This window comes from Callionymus lyra, chromosome 8, assembly GCF_982586985.1.
Source record: "Callionymus lyra chromosome 8, fCalLyr1.hap1.1, whole genome shotgun sequence".
NCBI classification, from domain to species: Eukaryota; Metazoa; Chordata; class Actinopteri; order Syngnathiformes; family Callionymidae; genus Callionymus; species Callionymus lyra.
The window spans coordinates 22730734-22742917 of NC_141825.1; positions in this window are offsets into that span (position 1 = coordinate 22730734).

Sequence of the window (12184 nt, forward strand, 5' to 3'; positions counted from 1 at the left end):
ACTTTACAACTGCCATTGACGGATGCGTATTGTTGTTTGTTTTTCTATGCAAACAACAACGTTTATATCTTTGTTATTAATTCTATCATTATTTTCTTTTTATATAGAATTCTAATAATTTGTTATTTTTATTATTATTACAGTATTATATTATTATTATTAATGCCGTATTGTATTTATTTTAATATTAAGTATTTTATTCATTAAAAGTATTGTATTGTCACTATGCTATTTTATAATGTATTTTTTAAATACACGTCATTTTCAAATATATATAATTTTCAAATACATATAATTTTTCATTATTATGGTATTATATTATTATTATATTGTATTTTATCTATTTTAATATTAAGTATTTTTTTATTGTGTTGTTGCTATGGTATTTTATAATGTATTTTTAAGATATATTTTGAATTCATATTTCATCATCATTATTATTATTATTATTATTATTATTATTGTATTTTTTTCCCATTTCTTTTCAAATTCACATTATTTTATTATAATGGTTTTATATTATCATTGTTATTTTTGTTTTTAAATGATTTATTTTTAAATGATTTATTTTTAAATATATTTATTTAATTCATTCCTTAAATTTGAATGAAGGTCTTGGGGGGGGGGGCTGAAGCCTATCCCAGGTTCATTGGGCGACAGGCAGGGGACACCCTGGACAGGATGGATGGTGGGAGGAAACCGGAGTGCCCGGAGTAGACCCACGCAACACGGGGAGAAACTCCACACAGAAAGGTCGCAAGTTGACCCCCTTCTATTATTATTATGCTATTACATTATTATTGTATTCAACAACCAGAAGCAAACATTAAAACAGACCAGGAGCTCAACATCCATTAAATAGTTTACATGTTTTATTTATTACATTTGTTATTACATTTGACCTAGAGATCTCAGTGGTGACCTCACAATACGTGCTTCTGGAGGTGATGACAAATCGTCGAAAGCTTTGGCCTGTGGTGACAAGAGCGAGTGATTTTAATCTCCTCTTTTATATCAAGCATCATTTAGAACTGGCGCCGCTCCGGAATGAGCACAGAGACTTTCTTTCTTCATAGATGAAATAATCAGAGTGGCTGCTGGACGTGAGAGATCCAACTGTGCTGGCGAGGGAAGTCGTGATTTCAGTCGGCAGTTATCCAGGGATTAAAAACATCTTCATCACCATGCGGCGTATCAAGAGTGACACTATTAACCAGGAGCCAGACGTCAATCTCTCCGGAGCAGCACATGAACACAGTGACTGTTGTGAGGGACCACCTAGAGAAAAAAAAAGAAAGTGAAAGTATAACATTAAGATTAGTGTATTTAATTAAACTTTATTTTAATTAAAAAAACTTTTAATTAAACATTTTTTAATTGTAATAATTCTCCATAATTTGACAGAATAAGGGCCACTCTCTTGGTTATTTTTATTATTTGTTATTTTTTAGATTTAAATCGAAGGAAAGTACTTTATTACAAGATTAAAGTCGTAGGAAAACACTTAATAATGAGATTAAAGTCGAAGGAAAATACTTTATTACATGATTTAAATCGAAGGAAATACTTTATTACTAGATTAGAGTCGTAGCAAAATACTTGATAATAAGGTAAGGTAAGGTAAGGTAAGGTAAAACTACCTTACCTTAATGGGATTAAAGTAAGGTAAGGTAAGGTAAGGTAAAACTTTATTGATCCCTCAGGTGGTCTCCTTCGGGAAATTGTAGGGAAATACTTTATTACAAGATTCTTGTCGTAGGAAAATACTTTATTACGAGATTAAAGTCATATAAAATACTTTTTTACGAAATAAAAGTCGTGGGAAAATACTTTATTACGAGTTTAAGTCGTATGAAAAAAATTTGATACAAGTTTAAGGTCGTAGGAAATACTTTATTACGAGATTAAAGTCGTAGTAAAATACTTTATTATGAGATTAAATTCCTGGGAAAATACTATATGACGATAATGAGATTGGAGTCGTAGGAAAAAACTTTATTACGAGTTCAATGTCGTACGGATATAATTTGTCATGATTTTAAAGTGGTAGGAAATACTTTATTACAAGATTAAAGTCGAAGTAAAATACTTTATTATCAGATTATAGTCGTAGGAAATTACTTTATTATGAGATTAAAGTCGTAGGAAAATACTTTATTACAAGATTAAAGTTGTAGGAAAATACTTCATTACAAGATTATTGTTTTAGGAAAATACTTTATCACGAGATTAAAGTTGTAGGAAAATACTTTATTACAGGATTAAATTTGAAGGAAAATACTTAATTATGAAATTAATGTCGTAGTAAAATTCTTTATTTTAAGATTACATTCATAGAAAAATACTTTATTATGATATTAAAGTCGTAGAAAAATACTTTATTACGAGATTTAAATCGAAGGAAAATACTTTATTGCGAGATAAAAGTCGTAAGAAAATACTTTGTTACATGTTTTAAATCGAATAATCAGATTAAAGTAATTGGAAAATACATTTTTTTACGAGTTCAATGTTGTAGGAAAATAAATACTTTTAATAAAGAAATACTTTATTAAGAGATTAAAGTCATATAAAATACTTTTTTACGAAATAAAAGTCGTGGGAAAATACTTTATTACGAGTCTAAGTCGTATGAAAAAAATTTGATACAAGTTTAAGGTCGTAGGAAATACTTTATTACGAGATTAAAGTCGTAGTAAAATACTTTATTATGAGATTAAATTCCTGGGAAAATACTATATGACGATAATGAGATTGGAGTCGTAGGAAAAAACTTTATTACGAGTTGAATGTCGTACGAAAATAATATGTCACGATTTTAAAGTGGTAGGAAATACTTTATTACAAGATTAAAGTCGAAGTAAAATACTTTATTATCAGATTATAGTCGTAGGAAATTACTTTATTATGAGATTAAAGTCGTAGGAAAATACTTTATTACAAGATTAAAGTTGTAGGAAAATACTTCATTACAAGATTATTGTTTTAGGAAAATACTTTATCACGAGATTAAAGTTGTAGGAAAATACTTTATTACAGGATTAAATTTGAAGGAAAATACTTAATTATGAAATTAATGTCGTAGTAAAATTCTTTATTTTAAGATTACATTCATAGAAAAATACTTTATTATGATATTAAAGTCGTAGAAAAATACTTTATTACGAGATTTAAATCGAAGGAAAATACTTTATTGCGAGATAAAAGTCGTAAGAAAATACTTTGTTACATGTTTTAAATCGAATAAGCAGATTAAAGTAATTGGAAAATACATTTTTTTACGAGTTCAATGTTGTAGGAAAATAAATACTTTTAATAAAGAAATACTTTATTAAGAGATTAAAGTCATATAAAATACTTTATTACGAAATCAAAGTCGTGGGAAAATACTTTATTACGAGATTAAAATCAAAGGAAAATACTTTATTACGACATTAATTTCGAAGGAAAATACTTTATTATCTGTTTAAATATCGTAGGAAAATACTTTATTACTAGTTCAAAGTTGTGGGAATATACTTTATTCAGGATTAAAGTAGTAGGAAAATACTTTATTACGAGTTTTAAATCGAAGGGAAATACTGTATTATGAGATTAAAGCCGAAGGAAAATACTTTATTAAGAGAGTCAAGCCGTAGGAAAATACTTTATTAAGAGAGTCAAGCCGTAGGAAAATACTTTATTACGAGTTTTAAATCGAAGGGAAATACTGTATTATGAGATTAAAGCCGAAGGAAAATACTTTATTAAGAGAGTCAAGCCGTAGGAAAATACTTTATTAAGAGAGTCAAGCCGTAGGAAAATACTTTATTAAGAGTTTAAAGTCCTGGGAAAATACTTTATTATGAGATTAAAGTCATAGGAAAATACTTTATTACATGATTTAAATCGAAGGAAAAACTTCATTACCAGATTAAAGTCGTAGCAAAATACTTAATAATGAGATTAAAATCGTAGGAAAAAACTTTATTACGAGTTCAATGTTGTAGGAAAATAATTTGTCACTAATTTAAAGTAGTAGGAGATGCTTTATTACGAGATTAAAGTCATAGTAAAATACTTTATTATCAGATTATAGTCGTAGGAAAATACTTTATTATGATATTAAAGTCGTAGGAAAATACTTTATTACGAGTTTTAAATCGAAGGGAAATACTGTATTACGTGTTTTAATGTCATAGGAAAATACTTTATTACAAGTTTAAAGTCGTGGGAAAATAATTTATTACGAGATAAATTGGAAAGGAAAATACTTAATGATGAGAAAAATGTTGTAGGAAAATAATTTATTACAAGTTCAAAGTCGTAGGAAAATAATTTGTTACAAGTTTAAGGTCGTAGAAAATACTTTATTATGAGATTAAATTCCTAGGAAAATACTTTATGAAGATATTAAAGTCCTGGGAAAATACTTTATTACGAGATTAAAGTCGTTGGAAAATACTTTATTACAAGATTTAAATAGGGGTAAAGTACTTTATTACGAGATTAAAGTCGTAGGAAAATCCTTTATTCGTAGTAAAATTTGTTACGAGATTAAATTCATAGGAAATACTTTATTACAAGATTAATTTTGTAGGGAACAACTTCATTATGTGCTTAAAGTTGTAGGAAAATACTTTATAACAAGATTAAAGTTGAAGAAAAATAGATAATTACGAGATTAAAGTCGTAGTAAAATACTTTCGTATGAGTTTAAAATCTTAGTAAATACTTTGTTTTGAGATTAAAGTCGTAGTAAAATACCTTATTACGAGATTAAAGTCGAAAGAAAATATTTTATTACGAGATTCAAGTTGTAGGAAAATACTTTATTAAGAGTATAAAGTCGTGGGAAAATACTTTATTACGAGATTAAAGTCATAAGAAAATACTTTATTACATGTTTTAAATCAAAGGAAAATACTTTATTAAGAGATTCAAGTTGTAGGAAAATAATTTACTACTAGAGTAAATTCGTAGGAAAATACTTTATTAAGAGTTTAAAGTCGTGGGAAAATACTTTATTACGAGATTAAAGTCATAAGAAAATACTTTATTACATGTTTTAAATCGAAGGAAAATACTTTATTACGAGTTCAATGTTGTAGAAAAAAACAAAAACTTAATTATATTAAAATATTTATATTATAAAATTATAAAATTATAATATATGATAAAGTATAGATACCTGTAATAATGTATTTAAATAGATACAAAATACAAGTTTCTACATGATCTTCCCACAATCTAATTACAGCCAAGGGGCCCTGGTCTTGCGTGATGGATTGTCATCCCACTGTAGAGGTCAAAAAAGTCATGAGCCTGTCGAAGTGAAGTGAATGTATGTTATGTAGGAAACGTGCAAGTTTGCTTGTGGGAGGAGTTGGTGTCTGTGACGGAACAAGAAACTGCAAGAAAAGCACATTTGTTGTAAGTTAGCAGTCACAGTTCAGCTGAAAGTTTTTCTGCGAGTTATCTACAACAGAAACCAACTTCAGCTTCTCTATGTTTCATCCTTCCACCTGCAGCTCCGAGCTCAAGCGCAATAATGGAGATTGACCTCTTGAGTCCAGGTGGGAGACCTTTGACTTTGCATGTATATGTATACGCACGTAAATGAGTGTGTGTTTGTTGAGCTCAAGTTTATCCACTCAAACTTGACTTTTATTACTGAGACAAGAGTTCTGGTGTCATCGCTCTTATTTCACTTCCTATGTGCTCACGTCACTATCCTCATCTGATCCAATCACAGGCGCAAATACAATCATGCACACACACACGCTTATACACATTTAGACACACACAATTATACACATTCAGGCACAAATATGTACATATATGCATGCAGACGTACACACACTTATACAAGTTTAGGCACAAACACGCACAAAGTGATTGCAAAGTGATTCAGACACAGGAATTCACTTCTTTTGAGTCTCAGATGATCTAGTTTGGTTCTTCAAGACCTTTTTATTGTGTCAGTCTACCATCCTCCTGGTCCTGCGGCGGTGTTCTTGAAAGACTTCAGTGACTTCTTATCTTCCATTATTCAAATGGAATCTGTTCTTATTCTTGGAGACTTTAATCTTCATGTTGATGACGTCACATCTTGTTCTGCAAAATAACTTTTAACTTTAACAGAACCTGGACGTGGCTGGACATTTCTAATGTGTCTGTACGTGATGTCCATCTGAGTGATCATTTTCTTGTCTTGTTTAAACTGGACTTCATCCCTGAAGCTAAGCACTTAAAGGTTAGGTCTCAGAGGCGTGTCATCTCAGCCGATACTGCAGACAGTTTTTCTGCTATGTTTGAATTAAATTGTCCACGTTGAGGCAATCATTGAAGAAAAAAGGGTCAATGTTTCACTAAAATCATTGTGTTGAAATACTGGATCAAGTGGCACCTGTCAAATCGAACTTGACAATTCAGAAAAAAGGTGCCCTTGGACAAATGAAGATCTCCTGAGTCTGAAGAGACTTTGTCGAAAGACTGAGCATCTCTGGAAGTCCACTAAACTTTTGGTGCACAGACTTCATCTCAGGGATCTGATGTCTTCATACAATGAGATGGTGGAAACTGTCAGATTGAATTATATCAGGAAATTGGTAGCCGTAAATAAGAAAAAACCCAAAGTGTTCTTTGACACGATCAATTCTCTCATGTCTCCTGCTCCTAAAATCACGTCTGTCTTCTGTGAAGCTGACAGCAATTAATTTTTGAGATTTTTCATTGACAAAATTAAATTGATCAAAGCGAAAATCTCTCCCCCTTTGTATGGAACCCCTACTGACACTGAGCCTGTCTCCTCCTCTTGGTCTTCCTTTACTGCTGTATCTATGGTAGATATTTAAATTAAGTAAGTAAGTAAGTTAGTCATTTTTATTTGTATAGCGCTTTTCCAGACCAGGTAGGGAAATACTTTATTACAAGATTATTGTCGTGGGAAAATACTTTATTACGAGATTAAAGTCAGATAAAATACTTATTGAATATTGTTTTGATTGTTTAAGCGCTGTGTGACCCTGGTCTGGAAAAGCACTACATAAATAAAAATGACTTACTTACTTACTTACTTTATTATGAAATCAAAGTCATGGGAAAATACTTTATTACGACATTAATTTCGAAGGAAAATACTTTGTTACGTGTTTAAATATCGTAGGAAAATACTTTATTACTAAAATATAAATATTATAAAATTATAAAATTATAATATATAATAAAGTATAGATACCTGTAATAATTTATTTAAATAGATACAAAATACAAGTTTCTACATGATCTTCCCATAATCTAATTACAGCCAAGGGCCCCGGTCTTGCGTGATGGATTATCATCCCAAACCCACTGTAGAGGTCAAAAAAGTCTTGAACCTGTTGAAGTGAAGTGAATGTATGTTATGTAGGAAATGTGCAAGTTTGCTTGTGGGAGGAGTTGGTGTCTGTGACGGAACAAGAAACTGCAAGAAAAGCACATTTGTTGTAAGTTAGCAGTCACAGTTCAGCTGAAAGTTTTTCTGCGAGTTATCTACAACAGAAACCAACTTCAGCTTCTCTATGTTTCATTCTTCCACCTGCAGCTCCGAGCTCAAGTGCAATAATGGAGATTGACCTCTTGAGTCCAGGTGGGAGACCTTTGACTTTGCATGTATATGTATACGCACGTAAATGAGTGTGTTTGTTGAGCTCAAGTTTATCCACTCAAACTTGACTTTTATTACTGAGACAAGAGTTCTGGTGTCATCGCTCTTATTTCACTTCCTATGTGCTCACGTCACTATCCTCATCTGATCCAATCACAGGCGCAAATACAATCATGCACACACACACACGCTTATACACATTTAGACACACACACTTATACACATTCAGGCACAAATATGTACATATATGAATGCAGACGTACACACACTTATACAAGTTTAGGCACAAACACAAAGTGATTGCAAAGTGATTCAGACACAGGAATTCACTTCTTTTGAGTCTCAGATGATCTTGGTTGGTTCTTCAAGACCTTTTTATTGTGTCAGTCTACCATCCTCCTGGTCTTGCGGTGGTGTTCTTGAAAGACTTCAGTGACTTCTTATCTTCCATTATTCAAATGGAATCTGTTCTTATTCTTGGAGACTTTAATCTTCATGTTGATGACGTCACATCTTGTTCTGCAAAATAACTTTTAACTTTAACAGAACCTGGACGTGGCTGGACATTTCTAATGTGTCTGTACGTGATGTCCATCTGAGTGATCATTTTCTTGTCTTGTTTAAACTGGACTTCATCTCTGAAGCTAAGCACTTAAAGGTTAGGTCTCAGAAGCGTGACATCTCAGCCGATACTGCAGACAGTTTTTCTGCTATGTTTGAATTAAATTGTCCACGTTGAGGCAATCATTGAAGAAAAAAGGGTCAATGTTTCACTAAAATCATCGTCTTGAAATACTGGATCAAGTGGCACCTGTCAAATCGAACTTGACAATTCAGAAAAAAGGTGCCCTTGGACAAATGAAGATCTCCTGAGTCTGAAGAGACTTTGTCGAAAGACTGAGCATCTCTGGAAGTCCACTAAACTTTTGGTGCACAGACTTCATCTCAGGGATCTGATGTCTTCATACAATGAGATGGTGGAAACTGTCAGATTGAATTATATCAGGAAATTGGTAGCCGTAAATAAGAAAAAACCCAAAGTGTTCTTTGACACGATCAATTCTCTCATGTCTCCTGCTCCTAAAATCACGTCTGTCTTCTGTGAAGCTGACAGCAATGCATTGTTGAGATTTTTCATTGACAAAATTAAATTGATCAAAGCGAAAATCTCTCCCCCTTTGTATGGAACCCCTACTGACACTGAGCCTGTCTCCTCCTCTTGGTCTTCCTTTACTGCTGTATCTCTGGGAGATATTTAAATTAAGTAAGTAAGTAAGTTAGTCATTTTTATTTGTATAGCGCTTTTCCAGACCAGGTAGGGAAATACTTTATTACAAGATTATTGTCGTGGGAAAATACTTTATTACGAGATTAAAAATCAGATAAAATACTTATTGAATATTGTTTTGATTGTTTAAGCGCTGTGTGACCCTGGTCTGGAAAAGCACTACATAAATAAAAATGACTTACTTACTTACTTACTTTATTATGAAATCAAAGTCATGGGAAAATACTTTATTACGACATTAATTTTGAAGGAAAATACTTTGTTACGTGTTTAAATATCGTAGGAAAATACTTTATTACTAAAATATAAATATTATAAAATTATAAAATTATAATATATAATAAAGTATAGATACCTGTAATAATTTATTTAAATAGATACAAAATACAAGTTTCTACATGATCTTCCCATAATCTAATTACAGCCAAGGGCCCCGGTCTTGCCTGATGGATTATCATTCCAAACCCACTGTAGAGGTCAAAAAAGTCTTGAACCTGTTGAAGTGAAGTGAATGTATGTTATGTAGGAAATGTGCAAGTTTGCTTGTGGGAGGAGTTGGTGTCTGTGACGGAACAAGAAACTGCAAGAAAAGCACATTTGTTGTAAGTTAGCAGTCACAGTTGAGCTGAAAGTTTTTTTGCGAGTTATCTACAACAGAAACCAACTTCAGCTTCTCTATGTTTCATTCTTCCACCTGCAGCTCCGAGCTCAAGCGCAATAATGGAGATTGACCTCTTGAGTCCAGGTGGGAGACCTTTGACTTTGCATGTATATGTATACGCACGTAAATGAGTGTGTGTTTGTTGAGCTCAAGTTTATCCACTCAAACTTGACTTTTATTACTGAGACAAGAGTTCTGGTGTCATCGCTCTTATTTCACTTCCTATGTGCTCACGTCACTATCCTCATCTGATCCAATCACAGGCGCAATACAATCATGCACACACACACACGCTTATACACATTTAGACACACACACTTATACACATTCAGGCACAAATATGTACATATATGCATGCAGACGTACACACACTTATACAAGTTTAGGCACAAACACGCACAAAGTGATTGCAAAGTGATTCAGACACAGGAATTCACTTCTTTTGAGTCTCAGATGATCTTGGTTGGTTCTTCAAGACCTTTCTCTTTCCTTCAATGACTGCCTTAACGTGGACTATTTCATTGACTGTTTCACTAAAATCATCGTGTTGAAATACTGGATCAAGTGGCACCTGTTAAATCGAACTTGACAATTCAGAAAAAAGGTGCCCTTGGACAAATGAAGATCTCCTGAGTCTGAAGAGACTTTGTCGAAAGACTGAGCGTCTCTGGAAGTCCGATAAACTTGTGGTGCACAGACTTCATCTCAGGGATCTGATGTCTTCATACAATGAGATGGTGGAAACTGCCAGATCTAATTACATCAGGAAACTGGTAGCCGTAAATAAGAAAAAAACCCAAGTGTTGTTTGACACGATCAATTCTGTCGTGTCTCCTGCTCCTAAAATCACGTCTGTCTTCTGTGAAGCTGACAGCAATGCATTGTTGAGATTTTTCATTGACAAAATGAAATTGATCAAAGTGAAAATCTCTCCCCCTTTGTATGGAACCCCTGCTGTCACTGAGCCTGTCTCCTCCTAGTGGTCTTCATTGAGTATCTCTGGGAGATATTTTGGCTCTGGTGAGCAAAATGAAACCCTCCTCTTGCTCGTACGACATCCTTCCCTGTAGGCTCGTTATTAAAGTGTTCGATGTAATTGGCCCCTGGGTTAACAAAATGGTGAACCTCTCCCTTTACACAGTTGTAAGCAACACACACATGTCGACGTGCAGACACACAGCAACATCTACACGTAGGCGAACACACAAACATGTACACACATGCATGCACACACAAACATATACAAACATGTAGGCAGAAACACACAGTTACACACATATGCATGGACACAAGCCCGTATACACAAGTAGAAAAACACACACGCATCTAGGCAAACACACACACACATACACAAATGTAGGTACACGTGTACAAGCATGCAGACACAAACAGTTACAAACTCTCTTACACACACTCACCAAGGCACACACAATTAAACAACCATGCATTCACACTGACACACACACACAAACACACACATACACACAGCACTTCACACATTTTAACCTATGAATATAAACATATAGACAATATAGAATTAATAAGATAAGAAGTTACAACAACGCTGTAAGAAATAAGACGATCTAGTTTATCATCAGTTTGTTTAGTTAAAAATAGATGAAGTTCCTTTAGTGTCCTTGTGTCAAGTTTCACCTGCTGCCCCCCCAACTGCTGCTCACCCTTGAAGACTGTGACGCGAGCGTCTCCATAGAGTGAAGTTCTCACCTCCTTTTTAGGAGGAAGGTCACTTCTCACGCAGTGCTCGTCTTACACAGCTGATCTGGCGTTTCCGTGCCTTAGTTATTTCTGGTATTGCAGTCGGACTCTACATGGTCAAATACCACGGAGCAGCACCTTAGTTAAGGCAAGAATTTAAAAATAACAACATAGCGTGACTTATTTTACATGCTGGCTCTTTCCTATGTAACTTATCCTTCACCACGCCGACCTCGTCCAACCAATGTGAAATGAAGATCATATGTTTAAAAAACTCTTTCATTTGATCTAAACCATCTTAACTAATGCTACAATTTTTCTGGGCAAAGTGCTCCGTGCAACCATCTGTGTATCTCAGTTAACAAAGAAGAATACATGTAAAATATAATATAATGATGATATAAATTATATATATTTTGGTTATATTATTCCTAACTTGTTTGAATATACAGTAGATAAAAATGTAATATAATAATAATAATAATAATAAAAATAATAATATTATTATTATTATTATTATATATATATATATATATATATATATATTATTAATTATTATTATTATTATTATTATTATTATTATATTACATTTTTATCTACTGTATATTCAAACAAGTTATGTAGTTAAGAATAATATAACAAACATATTCAGAATTTATATTTTTATTATGTTATATTATATTTTTCATCTTTATTTAAACAAGTAAAGAATACTAGAACAAAATAATATATAATTTAGATTTATATTATATTATATTATAATATATATATATTCGAATAATATATATTCACAAAAGTTAGGAATAATATACCTATCCTAAAAAAAACACACTTAGTCTGCAAATACATGTTTAACTGAAACTTAGTCAGATGATCAGAATTATATGAAAAA